At 40.6% G+C, this 23,386-nt stretch overlaps 1 protein-coding gene and 1 non-coding gene across 2 annotated transcripts in view; one reads left to right on the plus strand and one right to left on the minus strand.

The window, feature by feature from the left end:
* The window catches only part of LOC145396870 (zinc finger protein ubi-d4 B-like), a 636,773-nt gene that overhangs the window by 346,959 nt on the left and 266,428 nt on the right, over positions 1-23,386 (minus strand). The gene's annotated exons all lie outside the window — the stretch shown is intronic.
* Positions 2,521-2,639, plus strand: LOC145396911 (5S ribosomal RNA). The gene has a single exon (XR_013896870.1). It is a non-coding gene; the product is annotated as a 5S ribosomal RNA (ribosomal RNA).

Consider the following 23,386-nt stretch of genomic DNA (forward strand, 5'->3'; position numbering starts at 1 on the left):
CCTCCTCTATGGCTCTGACAGTGGTGAAAGTGGACTTGAAGCACATACAGTAATCCAGTGTTGGGCTGCACTTAATCCCTTGCACTGTGAATTATAATTTTTTAACATTGCACATTCTGTTCTTACTTGCGCCACGCCAGTTGCAACACTGGCGTGTTGCACTTTGCACTTGATCCTTTGCACTCTGAGTTCCAATTTCTTAACACTGCACAACACTGTAAATTCCCATGTGGACTAGTGGCAACATGGTCTGCAGCAGGTAGGGCACCACCACAAAAGCGAGCATGTGGGCAGCCATGGCGACGAGTTGCAGTCACGACATTAGGCAGGCAGGAAGTGGGGAGGATGCAGGGGCGCTCTAGCAGATGTCACCGGAACTACGTGCCAGAACACAGCTATTCGTCGCCGCACGGCAAATTTAGAGTAGGGATGAACACATATCAGCTTTTTTTTTTTTTTTTTGTATTTTGACATTTTTGGCCAATTTTGGTGTCCCAGATGTCCAGATATCTTAGGGAATAATCTGAGACTTGGACTAATGGACCCAAGCTCAAGATGTCCAGGACTTGGGGTGTCCGGGTCTTGGGCGTCCAGGTCTTAAAGGGATTACTGTATATACATACAGATGAAAGCAAAAATGGACATCCCTCCACAGTATACAGCACTATAGACCAGTGATGTCTGTCATCTTCATACTACGTTCGCCTCTCAACCTCCCCTGTCACTTGCTTCATCCAACAGTATACTAAGTGGGTTGTTTACAGTTCCTGATTTTCTCTGCTGGGGGATACTGATCACAGCTTCTGAGTGTACATATTATTACAATATATTATGAAAATGTATGGCTGTCTCTTTCCATATCCAGTATTTACAGACACATGAACATGTGTAGTTTGAATTACCACCAGCCAGCCCTGTTTGAATGGATCTCAGTGTGTTGCAAGTCAATGTTAATTCTATCATGTAAGCCACAATTCACACACTTATTCCTACAATTTAAGAAACTATAAAGAGACTTTCAAAACCTTTACAAGAACTGTAGCGCAACCCAACACAGAGAGAGCACCTCTCTCCTCACATAATGGCTTCATTGAAACATGTCCTCAGTTGAACTATACAGTACAGTTCAGTCTTGCTATGCAGTTGGGTAATGTCAAGTGACAATCGATCATATAGCGATGCCATTATAACATGGGTTCATTGGGGATATGTTTTATGTCAAGGATAATCCATCCTCAAAAGTCTAAAAATAAGTTTCCAACTCCCCTAAAGTGGTTCCCTGACTACTCCAAGTTGTCATCCTGGGACTCCCTGAGGCTGGAGGACAGCTGTTATCCCTGGTCATTCACTCATGGTCAACAGGAGCAGATGATGAATAATGAATAGAATGATGCATTAAGGGAGTGGGAGAACATCTAGTCAGGCAGGGGGACAGCAAGTGGAGGAATCAGGCAGTGAGCAGGAGGAGGAGGAGGCAGACAAAATGGAGGCAGGTCAGACAGGGCAGTTCACTGATATTCTCCTGGTGGTGGGCCTCAGTTCTTTTTCCATGCTGGTGGATGGCCTGAGTTAGAAGTATGATATTATGGTTACTTGTGTCGCTCTCCTCTTCTTTTGGGCAAGTACAGTAGCTCGTGGTGCATATGGGAATTGCATGAGCAGTAGCATCACTCCTGGCAGGTTTGGGATACTTTTCTAAGATGAATGACATAGCCTGGTCTATCACTGCTGGAAATTCCTCAGTGTTTAAGATCAATCACTCACACAGGTTCCTCTACCCCCTCCTCCCTTTCCTCCACACGGGCTCACTGATCCTTTAGTTCAATGATGTCTTTGGTAGAAAGCTCGTCTCTGTGGCTGTCAAGCACCTTCTGGACATCCTCCTCATTCATGACATGAAACCCTGCTTCGGGGGACAAGTCCAGAATTTCCCCCCAAGGTCCCTCCACTACAGAGAATCTTTATGTTATACTTCTTCTGGAAGGCTTTAACCTTTAACCAAGTGCCTGTCCCCGGAGTCATTAGCCCTCACCAGCTGTTCCATGGTATGGTGAAGGTAGTGTGCCTTGAACATCACTATTATCCCATGATCCACTGGCTGGGGCAAAGCACTGGTATTGGTGGGCAAAAACACCTCTTCAGTATTATCAACCCAGTGAAAAGGGGCATTATCTACCACCAGGAGAAACTGGTTGGCTAAGCTGTTCCTACAGGCATAATCCTGGAGAATGGAGCATAGGCAGCCAGCAACACAGCAGCAGCAGAGGAAGGCAACGAGTCACACCATGGGGTCTGACTTCCATATTACCCCAAGGTTCCCTTCTGCATATCTGGTCAGTGCCCTCGTTTTTTCCAAGTGAGAGAGTAACACCTGTAGTGACTTAGGTTTGAGGTCACCTTCAGCACTTAACCTAAGAGGAGCTTCAAGTGGTCCTTCACCACCTTAAAACCAGGCACATGCTTCTCTCCACTCATGAATGTCTTCTTTGACATTCATATCTAGAATATCCCGGTTCATTGGCCAACGGCCATACCACGTTGAGTACACTGCTTCCCGTCTGATCAGCGAAGTTAAGCAACGTTGGGTCTGGCTAGTACTTGGATGGGTGACCGCCTGGGAACACCACATGCTGTTGGTATAACGTTCTCCCTACGTGTCAAGTGGGGTTGGTGGAGGATTAGTGCCCCTCCCTGTAAATAATTAACTCCAAGCCCTTGGCCACCCCGTTTGGGATACATGGCGTCTGGCAATGAATGATGATGAATGAATGAATCAAAGTTGGTGACCTGCTGTGCACTGTAATCACTTTTCTCAATCTGCTTTTTAAGTAGCTCCAGGAATTTTCAGCACTGCTGACTCACAATGCAGCATTACATATCTCAGGCCAGCCCAAGCCTTTAGCCAATCACATCAGCCCATGCCGGCTTTGAATGGCTCCTTCACTTCTACAAGGTGTGATAAAAAAGTTCCGAGACTGTCCCTGCTGCGAATGAACGGAGTGCAGCACGGTCCTGCGTTCTCAGCAAGGGAGAGCAGTAACATTCATGAGTCAGTATTCCGTGTGGCATCATGCTGTGAACATCGGGACCTATGTTACATGCATTTCTGTGACCATGTGCACATTCTCATTTGTTATCTCACTATGGACCTGAAACTTGAGCAGACAGCAAACATCAAATTCTTAGTCAAACTCGGGAAATCTGCAATGCAAACCCTTGAAAAGCTTCAGTAGGCCTATAGCAATGAAGCAATAAGCCAGGTGTTTTGAGTGGCACTCACATTTCAAGAGGGGCAAAACGTCACTGGAGGGCAATGAGAGGTTGGGGTGACCCTCCACATGCAGAATCCCTGAAAATGTTGAAAAAATTCAACGAACTGTCTTTAAAATCATCAGATCACCATAAAGGAAATTGCTGGTATCATCAACGTGTCACTTGGAACAGTTCAGGCAATCCTCACATCCGATTTGAACATGCACCGCGTCGCTGCCAAGTTCAGGGATTCTGCTCGTGGAGGGTCTCCCTGACCTCTCATCGTCCTCCAGTCATGTTCTGCCCCTCTTGATGCACAAGTGCTACTCAAAACACCTTGCATGGTTCACTATTTCATTGCCATAGGCTTGCTGAAGCATTTCATAGGTCTCTGTTGCTGTTTACCCGAGTCTGACACAGAATTTGATGTTTGCTCTCTGTTCAAGTTTGAGGTCCATAGTGAGATCGCAAATGAGCAAATGCTTGTGGTCACAAAAATGAGTATAACACAGGTCCCAATGTTGACAGCACTATGCTATGCTGCATACTGACTCACAAAGGTTGCTGCTCGCACATGCTGCACATGCCTGACCATGTCGCACTCCATTCAATGGCAACAGGAACAGTCTTGGAAATTTCTCGCACCTCATACCCCCATCTTCCCTTTTAGATCATTCCACACATACAGTGCCTTGCCACAAATAAAGCTCGTCCCCAGAGGCACCTTCCGTTGATTTTGGTCCTTTGCCCAGGGAATGAGTAGCCACTCTATCTCATCCATGAGAGGGTCCCTGGTCCTCATCAGCCGCTTCACAATCAGGGAAGACGCCTGTTTCTCAGATGCATGGACTGCTTCAGACTTCTTGATGGCAGTAGAGACAGCTGACTGTGGCAGTTTACGGGCATCGGTAATCCTATTGGTTCTTGTCCTACTTCATGCTGCATCACTATGTCCAACTTAACATCACGGGTCAGGCTTCACTGGGGCCTGCACCCTTGCCACACATGATTTCGGAAGTGTTAAGGTAATTTACCTAATTATATGGCACCAGGTGGTTTGGTGGGAGGCAATGGCTCAATCGGTAGAGAGTTGGCGGGCGGTCCTAACGGATCTGGGTTCAAATCCCACTGGGGCAGGGAACAGTTTAAGGATTTGAATTTCATAAATATCAGACTTTACTGATCTACCAGAAGAACCGCCAGCATGTCGTAAAAATACCACCGCTAATACCAATACACCAGTCCTGTATGAGACAGCTCTAGCATGTATTCAGTATGGATGGTGGGTGTTAGCGCTGAAGTGGTGACATGGAGAGGTGTATGGTACGTAGGAGGACTACTGGGCCCTGAAAGCAGCAGGCTGTGAAGCCTATCCCCAGAGTCGGTCACATTCAAAAAAAAAAAAAAAAAAAAAAAAAAAAAAAAAAAAATCAGATTAAGCCTGTGCAGGTTTCTACCTAAGGGATGGTTGGGGTTTCCAGCTCACACAATGCCACTCAGGGATGAGTGAGGCTGGTCACTCACATCTTAAATGTCAAGACCAACTTGCCTAGCCCCGGGTTCCCATGCTCATCATGGGGCAACATAGGATTGGATGATGGATGGATGGATTGTGCACTTCCTACTTTAAATTATGCACAGCTCTCCTAGTCTCACACCTGCAATGCAAAATTACAATAATGATGGTGGTCCAATGACCATGTACACTCATAAGAAATAGTATCGGTGCAACATATGTGTTAAATATTATGACATAAAGAACAAAGGGAACTGGAAACTGCGGCTCAGCCCTCCCACATGCAGGCATCCCAGATGATAGATGACAGCTATATCAGATATAACTCTTGTGTCCTTCATAATGAGTAGGAAATGGCAGTAAATGTTATAATATACAGTATACAGGTGTTAACGGGCTGTCAATGCTACAAGGTCGAATCATTTCAGATGGCATTGGACCCACAGTGCACTGATACTTTCTGGTGCGACTGTACATGCAAAAAGGAGATGGAACATACTTCAAGTAAGGAGACAGACAATCACCACCGTGAGATACATGACAGAATAGGCGAATGGCACAGGAACCTCAAAGGAGTGACAGAAAGAAGGGAGTGTGTGCAGCTGACTGAAAACAGGGTTCTGTACACATAAATACCAGGCAGCCATCTTGCCTCAAATGCACAATTGTTGGCTTGTGTCACCACGCAGAAGCACCGAAACCTCATAAGGGAGAACATTCAGATTGTATAAGCAAGCAAAGATTCACAATTGCAAAGTGAGGAAAGGGTATAATGTGTTAATGACTTGTAGGTGAATGACTGCTAAGCAATCAATTGTACAGTGAAGCTGGACTCTGGCTGTGTCTGGTAGTGGTTATACCACCTGATGCCATAACAGCCACCTAGCTGCGATAGCACTTTGTGACTGAGGTTAACATTTTCTGCTTTTAAGTTTATGAATCCTTTAATGTATACAAAAATTTTCAAATATTGCTATAAGCTTAAAATTCACAGCTGATACTCTAAAAAAAAATATATATATATATATATATATAAAATGGCGTTCAATGAAAAATATACTGTATATTAACACCTTATTTCATCAATGCACACTATCCATACAAAATGCAACAAAATGACAAACCTCTATTAGCTGTCAGATATCTGTCACTTGTCTGACATTATGAACTGCTTATTTATTAAACTAAGATGCAAGGGTCCATGGGATGCAAATATGTCTGAAAGCCAAAGCATGATCAGCAAGCAACACAAGCACAGCAAGGCCAGTGTATAGGACTGGTGTGGAGAAGAGAGAAACAAGGAAGGTTAAACACAGCAGAATCACTCCTCAATTTAGAAAAAAAACTTCTGTGATTTTTTCTATGGGAGGGGGAGAGCCAAGGATATGAGGATTTCAGTTCATCCTACCCTTTACTTTTTAGTTATCTCTATGACAAAGAAAATATTTGGGTGGTAATCATCCTCTCTCATCCCTAAGGATGCCTGATGTATACAAAAATAGAGATTAAAAAAAAATCTGTATTAAGAAATGTGTGAAACTCAAACTGGGCTCCGAGTCTGTGTATTTGTGGACATATTCTCTTCCTAAAGGCAAATGGCTGGGTTACTGTAGTCAGTTTGTTTTCATGTGACAAAACTGGGCCACATCCACAACATTCATATGAAGCTGTAGTTGCATGAAACTTGATAAGCCTTAGTTACGACAAAGGAATGAGTCTCCTTAGCTACTAACCAAACTGACTCTCCAATCTGATTAAACTTGACCATCAACTGAGCTGAATGGGGTTAGGGATCTTAGTTTTGTAATAAAAAATGGGCTCTGTACAGTAACTAAGTTTACAGCATCATTTTACTCCTACTCTCATGGTAATACCTCAGAGGCTGGGGGTGGTCTTCTTCTGTGTGAACACTGACTGGACTGTAGTGTACTGATCATCTAAACTTCAAATGCAGTAATTACTTTGTGTTCTGATATCACTGTGCCATGAACATCACAAACAGAAGAATTATACACACATCTGCAAAACCTTTTTGTTGTTGTTGTTGTTATAGTGGCCACAAACTCATCTAAAAGTGAGCCTAGTAAACTACAGGTGGCAGAACATGCCTTTCTCCACAATCTATCAACATCCTTTTGGAGGATAGAAAGGTAGCTGAGGGATCTATCTACCTATCTATCTATCTATTGCAAGATGCCTTAATACCATAAGAGGTGGCTACAAACAAATCGCATCCATGTCGCCCTGTCCCGTGCCATTTCAATGCCCTCCCCCCAGCCCACACCCCACTCTCTCATATACCTCTCCACTCCATCCCTCCATCTCATCTTTGGCCCCCTCTCCCTCTCCCCCCCTTCACCTCACTCACATACACTCTACTTGTTAGACTCTCACTCTCCTTCCTCTCCACATGGCCAAACCACCTCAATGTATTTCTCCTAATATTTTCTATCACATCCACATCCATGCCACAATGCTCCTTCACTTCTTCATTTGTCAGTCTGTCTCATGTAACTCACCATGCTCATTTCAAATAACTCATTTCCATAGCTCTCACTCTTGTGTCCTTCCAACAAGGTCCAAACATCACTTTCATATCTAAGAGTTGGCATCACAATACTATCATGCAGCATTTTCTTATTTCCATGCACACTTCATTACTTTGTATCACTGTTTCAAAGAACCAGCAACCTTCCTTCCTTGTTGTACCATTTCAAGCACTTCATCCTCCAAACTTCCAACCTTACTCATCATACTACCCAAGTACTTAAATACACTCACATCTTCCATTTCCTCATTATCCAAATACTCATCATACTACCCAAGTACTTAAATACACTCACATTTTCCATTTCCTCATAATCCAACCTCACTGTACATTCAGTGGCTTCATTTCTCTTGAAGACCATAACTTTAATCTTCCTTACATTCACCTTTAAGGTCTGTTTCTTACACTCTCTCCCAAACTCATCCGCCATGCCTTCCAGTTCCCCTTCATCTTCACTTAACAATAAAGTATCATCTGCAAAAGACAGTACAGGAAGTTTCCAAACGCTGCCCTCTCTCATTAGGGCCACTCCAACATCCACAGCAATACCTTGTATCTCATTTATAACCCCAGCCATAAGCAGATTGAACCACCATGGAACCATACACATACCTGTTTCAAGTCAACATTCAGACAGAAAAATTCACCCAGTTCACAATCCACACAAACTGCAACCTTAGCACCCTCATACATACTCTTTACAGCATTCAGCAACTTCCCATTTACTCCATACATTCTCAATATTTTCCACATTTCTTGTCTATCCACCCTGTCATATGCTTTCTCCAAATCCATGAAGGCTGCATACAACTTCCTTCCCCTCTCTAGAAATTTTTCCACTAAAGACCTACGGATGAATATCTGATTACACAACTTCTTCCCTTCCTAAAACCTCCCTGTTTTTCTCCAACTAATTCCACTGTTATTTCCCTGATTCTGTCAATAAGTATCCTACTATATACTTTCCCTATTACATCTATCTATCTATCTATTGCCAGACGCCTCAATCCCGTTTGGGGTGGCCACAAACAAATCGCCTCCAAGTCACCCTGTCCCCCGCCATTTCACTGCCCTGCTCCCAACTCACACCCCCCTCTCTCATATACCTCTCCACCCCATCCCTCCATCTCATCCTCGGTCTCCCCCTCCCTCTTCCACCCTCCACCTCACTCACATACACTCTCTTCGTCAGTCTTTCACCCTCCATCCTCTCCACATGGCCAAACCACCTCAGTGTGTTCCTCACAACGCTTCCTATCACATCCACATCCACACCACAACGCTCCTTTATATCCTCATTCGTCAGCCTGTCTCTCCACGTGACTCCACAGGCTCCTCTTAAATAACTCATTTCCACTGCTCTCACTCTTGACTTGTGTCCTTCCAACAATGTCCAAGCTTCACTTCCGTACGTTAGAGTTGGTATCACAATACTGTCATGTAGTAACTTTTTTACTTCCATGCTCACTTCCCTGTTTCTTATCACTGCTTTCAAGGAACCAGCAACCTTTCTTCCCTGCTGTACCCTTTCAAGCACTTCACCCTCCAAACCTCCATCCTTACTCATCACACTACCCAAATACTTAAACGTACTCACATTTTCCAATTCCTCACCATCCAACCTCGCTGTACATTCACTGACTTCACCTCTCTCAAAGACCATCACTTTACTCTTCCCTACATTCACCTTTAGGTTCCGTTTCTTACACACTCTCTCAAACCCATCCACCAAGCCTTGCAGCTCCCCTTCATCTTCACTCAACAACACAGTATCATCTGCAAACAACAGTACAGGGAGTTTCCAAACACTATCCTCCCTCACCAGGGCCACTCCAACATCCACTACCCTACCTTGTACCTCTTTTATTACCCCATCCATGTACAGATTGAACAACCATGGAGACATGACACATCCCTGTTTCAAACCAACTTTCAAAGAGAAAAATTCACTTAGTTCACCATCCACACGCACTGCAGCCTTCGCACCTTCGTACATACTCTTCACAGCATTCAACAACTTCCCATCTACTCCATCTACTCCATATTACATTAAGAAGGCAAATACCCTCAAGATTAACATACATTTTTTCCCATTTTCCTTTGTCCATCCATCCATCCATCCATCATCCAATCCTACGTTGCCCCATGAGGAGCGTAGGAGCCCCAGGCTAGGCAGTTGGTCCTGACATTTAAGATGAGAGTGTACAGAGGAAAAATTATATCTGACTTCCAATCCTCTGAGACTCTGCTAATCTGCATATCTTCCATATCTATTATACTACTAACTCATCCCCAAGCTCCATCATTTCACCACACACTCCACCAACTCCTGGGGTTTTCCCCATTTTGACTGTCTTCAATGTTTCCACAACTTCCATGCAACTCATCTCTTCCTCGTTTCTCACCTCCCTCCTTCTCTTAGCCATTCCCCAGCCACTTATACTTGCATAACTTTCATTCTCTATGTTGAAAAGTTCCTTAAAGTGTTCTCTCTATCTGCTCACTTTTTCTCCCTTGCCACTATCAATCTACCATTTTTATTTTCCACTCCCCTACTTTATCAACCCGTCTAACTCTATTTACCTCCTTCCACAACATTTTCTTATATTTCCTCCACTTTACACTGAAATTCCTTCCAAATTCCTCATCCACTCTCCTCTCCCTCTCTCTGACTAATCTTTTCACCTCTCTCTTCCTCTCTCTTAATAATCTTTTCACCTCTCTCCTACTAATCTTTTCACCTCTCTTTTCCTCTCTACATATAACTCTCTCTTCCATCTCTCAACTTCCTCCATGCCTCTGCTTCCCATCCACTTACTATTTGCTTTCATCTTTTGTGCCACAGTTTCTCTCACTTCATTCCAACATGCTGTTCCTTGCACCCCCTTTCTTCTTCCCTTCACCCCACACACCACCTCACCTGCACAGATTTCTTCTGCAGGATAGTATTGTGATACTAACACTTGCGTTTGAAATGATGCTTGGACCTTGTTGCAAGGACACAAGTCAAGAGTGACATCAGTGAAAATGGGTATTTGAGAGGAGCATGTGGTACTGCATGGAGAGACAGACTGACAAATGAGGAAGTGTATGAACATTGTGGTGTGGATGTGGATGTTACCGAATGCATTTGGAGAAATACAATGAGGTGGTTTGGCCATGTGGAGAGGATGGAGTTTGAGAGACTAACAAGGAGAGTGTATGTGAGTGAGGTGGAGGGGGGAGAGGGAGGTGGAGGAGGGGAGAGGGAGAGGGGGGGGGGCCAGGGGAGAGATGGAGGGATGGAGAGTAGAAGTACAGTATATGACAGAGGGGTGTGTGGGCCAGGGAGAGGGCAGTGAAATGGTGGGGGACAGGGTGACATGGAGGTGATTTGTTTGTGGACACCCCTCATGGGATTAAGGTAACTGGTAATGGACATATAGACAGAGTGTAAAAATGAGAAGAATTCTGATACTAAAGATGTTAAGGCCAGTAGGATGACAGCTTCATATACAGGACACCCTTATGACAGGTTGCCATTTTAATGTTCTTCCATAAGTTATTGGACTTTGTTGCAAAAAAAAAGAATATGAAAAAAGTAACTTCGAATATAGAATTGCTGTAATGAATACAAGAGTGTGTGTGTGTGTGTGTATTTATCTATTTGTATTTACCTATTTGTAGTATACAGGAATTGAGCGATGCTCGTGTTGTCCTGTCTCCATATCCACATATATCTAGTCTACCTTTACACACATGAATGTTTTTCTCCTTCACCACCTTTTCGTTAAAGTCGTTCCAAATACTTATATATTTACCCAATATACATAATTGTGATACACACAAAATATGCTATACTCGTGGGTTCCCATCGTTGTATCTCAGTAAGTCAAATTTACCTTTAAACTCGTTTTAGTTTTTAGACTGCACGATCTCTTTGTAAAGGCTATTCCATGAGTCTATACTTCTGTAAGGAAAGCTATATTTCTTGATGTCCTTCAAGCAGCTTGACTTTTTCAATTTCATTAAGTGTCCTCTTGTTGCTCTCTTATCCCATAAAAACAGATCTTCTCTGTCAATTTTATCCACTCCGACCATGGTCCTGAACACTGCAATCATGTCTCCCCTCTTTCTCCTTTCCTCTAAGGAAGGCAAATCCAGCTTTTCCAGCCTCTCTCTGTATGACAGGTCTGTCAGACTGGAGAACATCTTGGTTGCTGTTCTTAGTATTCTCTCAATCTTGTTTATATCTTTCTTTTTGTGTGAGGACCACACTACTGCTGCATATTCTAACCTGGGATGGACCATTGCCACTATCAATTTTTTCATCATCTCCTCATCCATATAATGAAATGCTACTCTTACGTTAGTCAGGAGTTTATAAGTCTCCCTAACTATCTTGTTAATGTGCTTTTCAGGTGACAAACTATCTTGGACCAGCACTCCCAAATCTTTCTCTTCTCTCATTCTTGTGATTAATTCATTACCCAACAAATAGTTCAGTGATGGCCTCCTGGAACTTTTACCCATTTCCAATATTTTAAATTTCTTTACGTTAAATATGTGTGTGTGTGTGTAAGTGTGTGTGTGTGTGTGTGTATTTACCTATTTGTATTTACCTATTTGTAGTATACAGGAATTGAGCAATGCTCGTGTTGTCCTGTCTCCATATCCACACTTATCAAGTCTACCTTTACACACATGAATGTTTTTCTCATGCACCACCTCTTTGTTTAAGACGTTCCAAATATTTAAGTACTGACCTAATATACCTAATTGTGATACACAGAATATACTATGCTCGTGGGTTTCTGTCGCTGTTTCTCAATAAGTCAAATTTAGCTTTAAACTCGTTTAAGTTTTTACACTAGACGATCTCTTTTTCCAGGCTATTCCATGAGTCTATACTTCTGTAAGGAAAGCTATATTTCTTGATGTCCTTCAAGCAGCTTGACTCTTTCAATGTCATTCCGTGTCCTCTTGTTGCTCTCTTATCCCATACAAACAGATCTTCTTTGTCAAATTTTATCTACTCCCACCATGGTCCTGAACACTGCAATCATGTCTCCCCTCTTTCTCCTTTCCTCTAAGGAAGGCAAATCCAGTTTTTCCAGCCTCTATATGTATGACAGGTCTGTCAGACTGGGGACCATCTTAGTTGCTGTTCTTTGTATTCCTCAATCTTGTTTATATCTTTCTTTTTGTGTGGGGACCACACTACCGCTGCATATTCTAACCTGGGGCGGATCATGGCCACTATCAATTTTTTCATCATCTCCTCATCCATATAATGAAATGTTACTCTTATGTTAGTCAAGAGTTTATAAGTCTCTCCAACTATCTTGCTACCGTGCTTTTCTGCTGACAAACTATCTTGGACCAGCACTCCCAAATCTTTCTCTTCTCTCCTTTTTGTGATTAATTCATTACCCAACAAATAATTCAGTGATGGCCTCCTGGTACTTTTACCCATTTCCAATATTTTACATTTCTTTCATTAAATTTCATTTCCCACGTCCGGCTCCAATCGTGTATCCTGTCAAAATCCTCCTGCAGTATTTTACAATCCTCCTCAACCTCTACCTTCCTCAAGATCTTTACATCATCAGCAAACAGACTTGCATAGCTGTTCACTCCATCTACCATATCATTTACGTGAATCAGGAACATTACTGGCGCCAACACCGAGCCTTGAGGGACTCCACTTATTACTTCCCTCCATCCCGACATCCTATCCTTTATTACTGTCCTCATTTGTCTGTCTCTCAAAAAGTCTCTCATCCATTCCAGAAGTTTCCCCTTTAGTCCTCCTATATATTCAATTTTCCACATATGTCTCTTATGAGGTATCTTGTCAAAGGCCTTCTCTAAGTCTAAGTACACACAATCCACCCAACCATCTCTCTTCTGTACCACGTCAATCGCTCTTGAGTAAAAGCTCAACAAGTTAGAAACACATGACCTTCCACTTCTGAATCCAAATTGACATTCAGCCAAAATATTCATCTCTTCCAGATATTTTATCCATCTGTCATTCAGGATTCTCTCACACAATTTTGTGACCATGCTGGTTAGAGACCAGTGTCTCTAACCAGCATGGTGTGTGTGTGTGTGTGTGTTCTTACCTAATTGTATTTTACAGGAATGAGTCAAGCTCGTACTGTCCGGTGTCTTAAACCATATTTATCATACAGATCCTTAAATTTGTGAATTGTTTTGGCACACACTATTTCATTCAGTAGTGCATACCATTGATCAATTGCTCTGTTTGGGAAACTGAATTTCCTTACGTCTTTATCACCTCTCTTCTTATGCAGTTTTTTGCAGTGTCCTCTTGCTGATGCTTCTCCATATGCTAAGTAATCATTTATGTCTATTTTCTCCTTTCCTGATATGCACTTATATAGCATTATCATGTCACCTCTTTTCCTTCTCCCCGGTAGTGTTGGTAGATTCAGTTTATTTAGTCTTTCTTCATAGCTTAGGTCCCTAAGCTTGGTATCCATCTTGTAGCGGCCCTTTGAACTTTTTCAATTTTGTCTACATGCTTTTTGAGATGAGGACTCCAGACTACTGATGCATATTCCAGGGTTGGTCTAATGAATGATGTTATTATCCTTCTTAGCATGTCTTCATTTATGTATGTGAATGCTATTCTCATATTTGCAAGCAGTGTATACATGTTCCGCACCTTCTCACTGATGTGGTCAGCCGGAGATAGTCTGTTATTGATAATCACACCTAGGTCTTTCTCTCTTTCTGATGTGTATAGGGTTTTATTTACTAACTTATAATCCCAATCAGGTCTTTTTCCATTTTTACCAAACTTGATTACATGACACTTGTCCACATTGAATTCCATTTGCCATGTACTACTCCATTCATGAAGTTTATTTAATTCTTCTTGAAGCTCTTTACAAGAGTCTGTGTTAGTAATTCTCCTTTGTATTTTTGCATCATCCGCAAACATATTCAGATAGCTCTCATTTCCAGTGTTACTGTTTATATCATTTATATACACTAAAAACATGATTGGTGCCAGCACTGAACCCTGTGGTATTCCACTAGTCACTTCTTTCCATGATGAGTAGTTTCCTCTTAGTACTGCCCTCATTTCTCATTTTATAAGAAAGTCTTGCATCCAACAAAACAGTTTGCCTCGAATTCCTCCTTGATGGTACAGTTTCCATAAAAGTCTTTGGTGTGGTACTGTGTCAAAAGCTTTCTTGAAATCTAAATAGATACTGTCCACCCATCCTTCCCTATCCTGTATTGTGTTTGTTACTCTGTCATAGTAGCTCAACAGATTAGTAACACATGATTTTCCTTTTCTGAAACCAAACTGTCTTTCTGTTAGCATACTGTGTTCTTCTAGATGATTTACCCAAGCTTTTCTTATAAGTTTTTCTAATACCTTGCTTACAACACTGGTCAGTGATACTGGTCGGTAGTTGAGTGGATTTTGTCTATTTCCTTTCTTGAATAAGGGGTCAATATTTGCTTTTTTCCAAATATCAGGTAGTTTACCTTGACTCAAGGATTTCTTGAAAATTAAAAATAATGGTTTACTTAACTCCTTTGCACATTCTCGTAATACCCAACATGAAATTTCATCAGGACCACTTGCTTTTCCCCTGTCTAATCTACTTAACTCCTCCTGTATTACTTTTTCTGCTATTTGTATATCTGGTAGTATGTGTGGACATGCGTGTTCCACATAGTCCCTCTCAAAATTTTTTTCTTCTGTAAAAACTAATTGGAAATTCTTATTTAGTGCTTCACAAATATCTTTCTCTTGTGTATAAGTGATTCCCTCGTCCGTAATGGATTGTATTATATCTTTTACTTTAGTTTTGCTTCTGATATAGTTGTAAAATAGCTTTGGTTGATCAATACTTTTATTTATTATATCCTCCTCAAACTGTTTTTGGGCTTCCCTCCTAATTCTTGTATATTCGTTTCTTGCCTGTTTGTAATTATTATACGCCCTTTCACTATTGTGTCTTCTGTATCTATTCCACAAGAAATCTCTTCTTTCTTTTGATTTTTTACATTCTGCATTGAACCATTTCTGTATTTCTTATCTGCTTCTTTGTGCTGTGGGATGTACGTCTGGACTCCTATTTTATAAAATTCACAAAATTTTGTATATACAGCATTTAAATCTTGTCCTCTCAGCTCATTTTCCCAATCAACTTCTAAGAAATACTTCTTTAGGTCTTGATAATATCCCTTTTTATAGTTTAGGCTCTTTTTGTTACTATCATTGCTGTTTACTATGTCATATGCTATCCTGAAGTTATAATTCAGTACTGCATGATCGCTTTTGCTGAGTGGAGGGTGATAGTATTAAACTGTCAATATCATTTTCTTGCCTTGTAAATATTAGATCTAGCACTGAAGGTACATCAAGTCCTCTTTTTCTGGTGGTTTCCCTCACATGTTGCGTTAAGAAAAACTCCAGCATGAGATCCAGGAGCTTTTGGTCCCAACAGCTTTCTTGGCTATTTATATCTAGAGTATTCCAATTTATATTTGTATTGAAGTCCGCAGTTAGTATAATTCTTTCCGATTTCTCTTCCATTTTATGTAGCAATGATCTTACACTCTGAATTGTACTCTCTGCCAGGTCCTCATATTCATCTCTTTCCCATGTGTTTGATCTGGGTGGCATGTATAAATTGGCTACAATTACTTTACCTCCAGATGTGTCAATCTCTACTGCAATCAGTTCTACTTGTGATGGTATATCTAGTTTAATTTCCTTGACATTTAGATTTTTCTTAGTTAATATTATAATTCCTCCTACTTTTGTTTCAGTTAGGCATATTATTTGTGGTTCATTTTCTCTGACATAATCATTCATCTCTAGTAATTTTGATACCATTCCATCCACATTTGAGTACATCAATTTTATCATCTTGTTTATATACTTGTCATGACATGGTTCTACTAACTTCCTCCTCTTTCTTCCATCATGTTTGTGTACCACTTTCGTACCTGCAATCCTATTACTTAGTAAAAAAAATTTCTTCTTCTCCTCTTCTGATCTTCCCTCATTTTTTGTTTTTGCTTCCTCCCTTTTCTCTTTCAGTAATTCCAGTTCCTCTTGTGTTAGGCATCTTTTTATCCATACATTTTTAAACTCCTCTTTTTCCTTAAGATTCTTTGCATTTTTTAGTATCTCTTCCACAGTGTTTACACTCTGGAAAGTCACCTTTAGAGGTCTTGTCTTACTTTTCTCGTATTTCCCTAACCTTTTGTGTTCCTCTATATCTTTACTACCGATTTCCTCTGATACTTCTTTCAGTAAGCTCATTACATTTGCCATCTCCTTTTTGTCTCTTGTGATCTTGTTTTTAACTTCTTCCTCTTCTATACCAGTGATTACTATTGATTTGTTTATCTCTACTGAATCTCTGACTAACTTTGGATTGTTTTGGATTATTTTTTTCACCTCCTTTTTAATGCTTTCTTCCTCCACCCTTGTTTCTAAGTCTTTCTTTACTTTCACCATTTCAACATATGTGGTTTCTACATCATTTTTGTAGCTTTGCACAGCTTCATTCACTTGTGTTATCTTCTCCTCAATATCACTGCTCTGGTCAATAAGACTGCTAACTAGCCTAATTGTCTCTGTGTCATTTTTGAACTCTTCCATAACACTCTCGTGATTGACTACTGTACTTGCCATTTCACTCATTTTCTTCCTAAGTGTAATCAATTCCACTGTTAGTTCACTGATGGTTGTGTCTTTCTTACTGGCCTCCCTTTCTAGTTTTTCTATTTCTTCCTTTTGCAAGTGCATCTGCTTCTTTATTTCATCAATTTCATTTTTGAAAGCCATTTCTAGTTTGTTTACACGTTCAACCAGTCTATTCTGAGTCTCTACTTCAACCAGTTCTTGGTAGAAATCATCATTTTGCTTTTTACCTTTATCCCTTTTCTTTTCCAAATTTCTTTTACTGAAGTATGTATCCATTTTGCAATACTTAACCCCTAAGCACCGGTTGACGCGTATAACCATCACAATTTTGGGCGCGGTGAAACACCAGTTGACATGTATAGCCACAATCATCTTCCCACCACCCTCTGAACTTTAACTTATCCTTACTTATTGACGGGACCACCTGGAGAAGTGGGGATACTTTCATTTGAAAGAAAAAGAAATGGTGAGTCTTATGTATGTTTAATTTTTTCTCTATATGTTATAGTGTGGCAGATATCAGGGTTTGTAGTAAAGGTGTTGTTTTCCAACACGGATATCCCACATTGGGAGGAGCATGTGACATCAGAAAACCCCCGGCGTGTAGGGGTTAAAGTGCAAAGCATGTACTTACAATCTCCGTATTGCTGTAGTTTAAACAGACCTCAGAGATGACTCAGCGTATTCTTTCATCTTGGTTCTATTTCCTGTTTGAACTAGTCTTGTTTAAACTTATTATTTTCTTTTCATTTAATAGTGAACAATCATTTAGTCTAACCTGGTACTGAGCTTGACTCATACAAAGATACTATTTAGGTAATGCCACTGGCCGTGATGATTTGGTATGAAGCGCCGGTGTCACACGTCCGTCTAGATTGAATCCCTGTGTGTGTGTGTATTTACCTATTTACCTATTTGTAGTATACAGGAATTGAGCAATGCTCGTGTTGTCCTGTCTCCATATCCACATTTATCAAGTCTACCTATACACACATTAATGTTTTTCTCATGCACCACCTCTTTGTCTAAGTCGTTCCAAATATTTAAGAATATACCTAATTGTGATATACACGGAATGTACTATGCTCGTGGGTTTCCGTCGCTGTTTCTCAATAAGTCGAATTTAACTTTAAACTCGTTTAAGTTTTTAGACTGGACGATCCCTTTGTCCAGGCTATTCCATAAGTCTATACTTCTGTAAGGAAAGCTATATTTCTTGATATCCTTCAAGCAGCTGGACTTTTTCAATTTCATTCCATGTCCTCTTGTTGCTCTCTTATCCCATACAAACAGATCTTCTTTGTCAATATTATCTACTCCCACCATGGTCCTGAACACCGCAATCATGTCTCCCCTCTTTCTCCTTTCCTCTAACGAAGGCAAATCCAGTTTTTCCAGCCTCTCTCTGCATGACAGGTATGTCAGACTGGGGACCATCTTGGTTGCTGTTCTTTGTATTCTCTCAATCTTGTTTATATCTTTCTTTTTGTGTGGGGACCACACTACCGCTGCATATTCTAACCTGGGGCGGATCATGGCCACTATCAATTTTTTCATCATTTCCTCATCCATATAATGAAATGCTACTCTTATGTTAGTCAAGAGCTTATAAGTCTCTCCAACTATCTTGTTACCGTGCTTTTCTGGTGACAAACTATCTTGGACCAGCACTCCCAAATCTTTCTCTTCTCTCCTTTTTGTGATTAATTCATTACCCAAAAAATAATTCAGTGATGGTCTCCTGGTACTTTTACCCATTTCCAATATTTTATATTTCTTTACAATAAATTTCATTTCCCACGTCCGGCTCCAATTGTGTATCCTATCCAAATCCTCCTGCAGTATTTTACAATCCTCCTCAACCTCTATCTTCCTCAAGATCTTTACATCATCAGCAAACAGACTCGCATAACTGTTCACTCCATCTACCATATCATTTACGTAAATCAGGAACATTACTGGCGCCAACACTGAGCCTTGAGGGACTTCACTTGTTACTTCCCTCCATCCAGACATCTTTTCCTTTATTACTGTCCTCATTTGTCTGTCTCTCAAAAAGTCTCTCATCCATTCCAGAAGTTTCCCCTTTAGTCCTCCTATATATTCTAGTTTCCACATTAGTCTCTTATGAGGTACCTTGTCAAAGGCCTTCTCTAAGCCTAAGTACACACAATCCACCCAACCATCTCTCTCCTGTACCACATCAATTGATCTTGAGTAAAAGCTCAACAAGTTTGAAACACATGACCTTCCACTTCTGAATCCAAACTGACATTCAGCCAAAATATTCATCTCTTCCAGATATTTTATCCATCTGTCTTTCAGGATTCTCTTACACAATTTTGCGACCATGCTGGTTAGAGACACTGGTCTATCATTCAGGGGTTCTTCCCTGTTTTCTCTCTTGTAAATTGGTACCACATTTGCCCTCTTCCATTCTTTTCGCACTTTCCCCTCTTCCAGTGAGCATACAATTAAGCTGTGAATTTTATCCGCCAATTGTTCTCTGCATTCCTTCAGTACCCAATTAGAAATTCCATCAGGTCCTGGGGCTTTCCTTACATCTTGAGTTTCCAGTAATTTATACACTTCCTGCACCTCCACTTTTATATCTTTCATCACCGGAACATTTCTAATCACTCCCTCCCCTTCCACAAGCTCCTTTTCTTTAGTGAAAACTGACTGGAAACGTTTGTTCATTATTCCTGCTTGCATTGCCACATCCTTAAAGACCTCTCCATCTACTTTCAGCTTGGTGATTCCTTCCTTTTGTTTCAGTTTGCCATTAACAAATCTATAAAACAGTTTGGGTTCATCCTTGCATTTGTCAATTATACCTTTTTCAAAATTCCTTTCTTCTTCCCTACGTATTCTTGTGTATTCGTTTCTTGTTCTTTTATATTCTTCCTTTGTTCTGTCGTTACCTCTCTTTCTCCAATTGTTCCACACCTTATCTCTCTTTTTTTTGGCTATCATACACCTTCTATTAAACCACTCCTTTTTCCTGTTTTCTTTCCCTCTTACTCTTGGTACAAATTTTTCCACTCCCAAATTATAGAGGTCTACAAAGATATCCCACTTCCTCTGTATCTCTCTTGTTTCTCTGAATTTTCTCCAATCCACATTTTCAAAAAAGTTTCTCAATCCTGTAAAATTTGCTTTGCCAAAGTTGTATCTTCCCTGTCTATGAAGCTCGTCTCTTGGCTCGACGTTTCCTATTAACATCTGGAACTCAATGACCACGTGATCACTTTTTCCCAAAGGACAGAGATATTCCAATGATTCTATTACATCGGGTTCTTTGGTGAACAGTAAATCTAACCTTGCTGGTATGTCCTCACCTTGAAACCGTGTCTCTTCTTTGACCCACTGCGTCATCACATTATTCATTATTATATTTAATAACATAGTACCCCACGAATCCTCGCCGCCTTCCGAGTACCATTCGTCCCAGTTCACCTCTTTACAATTAAAGTCACCCACCAAAATTATATTATTGCTTTTCTCAATTATTTTTTGCAAGTAGCTAGCCATATCTGACAACATCTCATGGTATTCGTCATCCTTCCATGCTCTCGTCTTTGGGGGAACATACACTACCGCCACATCTCTCTTAACATTCTCTCCAGTTTCTAATTTCATATATATCACTTCAGCCCTGCCTTCTCCCATTTCCACAATATCTATATTTATGTTGTTCTTCACTGCTATCATCACTCCTCCTCCCTTTTTTTCTTTTCTGTCTTTTCTCCACAGTTTGTATTTACCATCTCCCAAATGAACATCAATATCTTCTCTTAATTTGGTCTCTACAAAGCACATGACATCAGGTTCATGTTCTCTCAAGAAATCATTAATTTCGATCCTTGTCGATATGAAACCATCAACATTAGTATATATCACCTTCAAATTATTTTTGACATTATTAATACCCTCTTCTCTCCTACTCTCTGTCCGTACCACTTCCTCAACTTCTGATCTTTCACAACCATCCCCCCTAGTTTCCTTCACTTCTATTTCCTTAAATACCATTTCCTTACTTTCATATCCAATACTCTCCAAAAAAAAAAGTATTACGTTCTTCCTCTGTCCTCTTATCATTTTTTTCCTTTACTTCTTCCTTTAATGATTTTAAAACTTCTCTTTCTTCTTCATTCAGATCTTTTCTTATTATAATATTTTCCATCCCCGCCTCTTTGCTTAATTTCCAGGTCACTTTAAGTATCTCATTTATTACACTTTCCGATGTAAACTTGACTCTCATTGGTCTTGTTTCCCCTTTCTTATAAGGCCCTATCCTCCTTACTTCCTCAATTTCTTTTACCCACTTGTCTCCTTCGGGGTCAATCTTGCCTAATATTCCTTTCACCATGTTCGTGTCTCTCTCGAGTCTTACGAACCTAACCTTTTCTTCCTCTTCCCTGTTTCCAAATACTACCACACATTTGTTCCTTTCTACAGTTTCTCTCACTATTTTCTCTTTTTTCTTCAATATTTTCACTACATTTTCTTCCATTTCTTTCTTGTTCATTTCCCTTTCTTCCTGGATGATCTCTCTTAAGCTGACCACTTCTTTCTGTTCTTCTTCTACGTGTGCCCACTTTGCCTTGTGTTCTTCTAGTACATTACTCACCTTCTCCGTTTTATTAGTACTCTCTTCAAGTTTCCTCCTCAGTTCAACATTTTCCCTCTTCAAATTCTTAATCTCTTCATTGGCTGTTTCGTTGGACTGGATTAGACTCTGTATGGTGGTTTCCGTATTTCCTGACACATCCTTTATCACTAGATTCTCTACTTTTTTTTTCGAGTTCACTAATCCTCATAATTAATGTTTTCACCAGGTCCATGACATTAGTATTAGCATCAAATCCTTGAAATTCCATTCCCTCATTGTTTACATTTTCGGCCATCTTTAACGTACTGGTAAAGTACCTAAACAGCTGTTACCGAATAAGCCACAAACATTCATGTATACTATTGCCAACAAATCTTTACATTTTTGGTAGTCTACCAACTTTCATTATCTTAAATTTAAAGAAAGACCCTAGGAGACAGGACAGACAAAATTCCTGAAACTACTCAAGGTTAGGAGCGATGCCTGGGACGACCTCTCTCTCGGGCTGTTCGTGTGTGTGTGTGTGTGTGTGTGTGTGTGTGTGTATTTACCTATTTGCCTATTTGTAGTATACATGAATTGAGCAATGCTCGTGTTGTCCTGTCTCCATATCCACATTTATCAAGTCTACCTTTACACATATGAATGTTTTTCTCATGCACCACCTCTTTGTCTAAGTCGTTCCAAATATTTAAGTATTTACCTAATACAGTATACTTAATTGTGATATACACAGAATGTACTATGCTCGAGGGTTTCCGTCGCTGTTTCTCATTAAGTCAAATTTGGCTTTAAACTCGTTTAAGTTTTTAGACTGGACAATTTCTTTGTCCAGGCTATTCCATAAGTCTATACTTCTGTAAGGAAAGCTATATTTCTTGATATCCTTGAAGCAGCTTGAATTTTTCAATTTCATTCCATGTCCTCTTGTTGCTCTCTAATCCCATACAAACAGATCTTCTTTGTCAATTTTATCTACTCCCACCATGGTCCTGAACACTGCAATCATGTCTCCCCTCTTTCTCCTTTCCTCTAAGGAAGGCAAATCCAGCTTTTCCAGCCTCTATATGTATGACAGGTATGTCAGACTGGGGACCATCTTGGTTGCTGTTCTTTGTATTCTCTCAATCTTGTTTATATCTTTCTTTTTGTGTGGGGACCACACTACCGCTCCATATTCTAACCTGGGGCGGATCATGGCCACTATCAATTTTTTCATCATCTCCTCATCCATATAATGAAATGCTACGCTTATGTTAGTCAAGAGTTTATAAGTCTCTCCAACTATCTTGTTACCGTGCTTTTCTGGTGACAAACTATCTTGGACCAGCACTCCCAAATCTTTCTCTTCTCTCCTTTTTGTGATTAATTCATTACCCAATAAATAATTCAGTGATGGCCTCCTGGTACTTTTACCCATTTCCAATATTTTACATTTCTTTACATTAAATTTCATTTCCCACGTCCGGCTCCAATCGTGTATCCTATCCAAATCCTCCAGCAGTATTTTACAATCCTCCTCAACCTCTACCTTCCTCAAGATCTTTACATCATCAGCAAACAGACTTGCATAACTGTTCACTCCATCTACCATATCATTTACGTAAATCAGGAACATTACTGGCGCCAACACCAAGCCTTGAGGGACTCCACTTGTTACTTCCCTCCATCCAGACATCCTATCCTTTATTACTGTCCTCATTTGTCTGTCTCTCAAAAAGTCTCTCATCCATTCCAGAAGTTTCCCCTTCGGTCCTTCTATATAGT

This window comes from Coenobita brevimanus, chromosome 39 (assembly GCF_032717465.1).
Source record: "Coenobita brevimanus isolate Jiangsu-jjx chromosome 39, ASM3271746v2, whole genome shotgun sequence".
Taxonomy (NCBI): Eukaryota; Metazoa; Arthropoda; class Malacostraca; order Decapoda; family Coenobitidae; genus Coenobita; species Coenobita brevimanus.